We start from the raw sequence: 2,956 nt of genomic DNA, 5'->3' as shown, positions 1-2,956 counted from the left end.
ATATATATATATATATATATATATATATATATATATATATATATATAACAATAATATATAATTATTTAAATTTTGGAGAATTTATTGTCAAATATAATTTGTTAATAAAAATATTTATATAATTATATAGTTATATTATTTAGTTAAATTAATAAAATTCGAAAATACTTTTAGCTTCAGTGAAAACATTTCTCAAACAAGATTAACTCTATTTTTAATTTGCCTACCTCAAATTTTAAAAATATTTTTTGTTTGATCCTTTCCTACTGTTACAATAGCTTTGATAGCCATTGCTCGTTTGCATAAATGCCTTGCTCAATAGAGACTGTGATTTGACATACGGCAACAGAAAGGCTTCTATTGATCTATATACTTTGCATAATTCAAAATTTCAGTTATGGCCTTTTTTATCTTATATATCCTACCATGCTTGCAAATAATATGATTCATCAAGATTTTAAATGCTGAACATGTCACATATAAGGCGAGGAATCCCTTAATTTTGCTCATGTCTATCAACACAACGTCAAAGAATTTGCCAGTCGCAAAAAAATATCATAGCAAAACAGATTCCAAAATTGGTGGGGATTATCTCAGAAACTCTTACGCTAAAGAATAGAAGAAGAACGAATTACAACAACAATAGTAGAGAGCAAGATTTAGCAGTAGTAAATTATAACAATCCAAGATACTTTTCCTCTTCCATTTCTCCTCACCCACAATGGCCAAAACCATTTTTTTCAGGTTTCCCTAATTTGCACTTAAAACCCTCTTCTTGGGTTTCTAGGGTTTTAGAAATTTTACTAAATTATAATTATAATTTTAATATGGAGACTGCTTTGGAAGAATTGTGCATCGAAAATTCCTTTAGGCTTTTGCCACAATTCATTACGCATGTACTTAGAACGCCAAAGTTCAAAAATCTCCCAAAATTGCATTTAGGTTTTTCAATTGGACCGCAAAGCAACAGGGCTTTGAGCATGAATTAGCCTCCTATGTTGCTATGATCGAGTCCTTGGGAGCTATGAAGGATTTGGACAGTATTTGTGCTATTTCCTTGGCTTTGAAAGCAAAGATATCTAGGAACCCTAGAAACGTGGAAGATACGAGAAATTCTGCAAACCTTAAAAACCATGAGAACAGGGAATTGCCAAAATCTAAATTAAAGCTCTATGCATGTAATATTTTGATGAAGAATTTTGGTAGGACGGGAATGGTAGAGGAAGCATGGGACATTTGGCACGCAATGAAGGAAAATGGGATTCAGCTCGAGATTTTTACTTACAACTGTTTAATTGATGCAATGGTGAATGAGAATTGTGTAGATAGGGCAGGGAGAACTTTGGAAATGATGATCGAAGAAACTAAAGTTGGGGTTAGGGATGGACCAGATGTTGTTTCCTATAATATGATTATCAAGGGGGTTTGTAAAGCTGGAAGGGTTGAGGCAGCCATGAACTATTTGAGACAAATGAAAGCTAATCATTATTTTCCTGACCAGATTACATATTTAACCCTTATGCAGGCCTTTCATGTAGAGGGTAGGTTTGATCAGACTTTGTCACTTTTCCAGGAGATGCCTGGTAGAAAGTTAACAATACCTTCCCATGCATACAATTAAGTGATTTGTGGACTATGTAATGAAGGTAGACCATACGAGGGAAATAAGCTTCTAGGTGATATGTTGAGGGAAGAGTGCAAGCCTAATTTGGTAATTTATACGACCCTCGTTGATTCTTTTTTTAAAGTGGGTGACAAGGAGAACGCCCTGAAACTTTTGGAATATGTGTCGAAAAGGGGATACAAACTAGACAAGTTTACATGTAGCATGGTTTTTAATGGACTTTGTAAAGTTGGTGAAGTGGAACAGGCTTGGGATTTTTTGGAATGGTCTTAGGTGCTTGGTCTTGATGTCAATGCATTTTCTTATAGTGCAATCATTGATGGGCTAAGTAAAGCTGGTAAAACAGAGGAAGCAGAAAAAGTTTTTAAGGCAATGTCTGAGAGGGGATGTGCTAGAGATGCATTTTGCTTCAATGCAATCATTGATGGGCTTTGCAAAGCTACAGAAATATAGAAGGCTATGAGGATTTTGCATCACATGGAAAAGGAAGGCTGTGAACCAACAGTTTACACCTATACTATATTGATTGATGGGCATTTCAAAGTGCACAATTTAGAGGCAGCCTTAAAACTATGGGATGAGATGATTGATAGGGGTATTTCCCCAACTACAGTGTCATTTAGGACCCTTTCAACTGGCCTTTGTCTCTCAGGTAATGTGACTAGAGCATGTAGAATATTGGATGAGCTAACAACAATGGGGGTGGTTCTTGATACAACATATGCTGATATGATAAAAGTCCCGTGGAAGGCTAGCCATGTGGAATAGGCATGCAAGTTAGTAGATGGAATTATAGACAGGGGTCGTGAAGTTCCTGGAAAACTCTGATGTGCATTCATCAATGCATTGCGAAAAGCTAGAAAGACAGATCTGGCCTTCAAAATGGTGGACAACAGGATTAACATTGAATACAATAGGTCAAGAAGAATAAAAAGGCGAATTAAGTTTCAAACACTTGTAGAACCTGACAAGTAGATGTGTTGGTCATATTCTCTAGTAGCGTACCATATGCTTGATCAATGCAACACATTGAAGACATATTTTGGACAAAGTTTTCCAGCCATTTTGGAGATTGAGGTGAGATGCATGCTATTGAACTGTTAAGTTTTTTGTATTTAATTTGTAGAAGCATAGTTTCAAGCATTGTATATGGGTTTAGTTTTTTGACTTGATTTCTAGAATTGACATTTTCAATGCAGCATGCATTGGAGTATAAACCCTTCCCTGTCATCATATATAAATGATATCAGTAGTCACAAACACTTTTAATTCTTATTGCAGAACAACAATACTTTCTTGGGAAGGACGAACAATATTGTGTCATAAGTTAGC

General features: G+C 35.1%; 1 pseudogene; it reads left to right on the top strand.

Moving 5' to 3' along the window:
• Nucleotides 1–461: 461 nt before the first annotated feature.
• On the top strand, nucleotides 462–2,699 carry LOC149558603 (uncharacterized; annotated as a pseudogene).
• The last annotated feature ends 257 nt before the right edge of the window (nucleotides 2,700–2,956 follow it).

This window comes from Cupressus sempervirens, chromosome 5 (genome assembly GCF_028749045.1).
Source record: "Cupressus sempervirens isolate cs-2001-9-10 chromosome 5, ASM2874904v1, whole genome shotgun sequence".
Lineage (NCBI taxonomy): Eukaryota > Viridiplantae > Streptophyta > Pinopsida > Cupressales > Cupressaceae > Cupressus > Cupressus sempervirens.
Note: the sequence above shows the minus strand (reverse complement) of the source record. Positions and strands in the feature narration are given on the sequence as shown.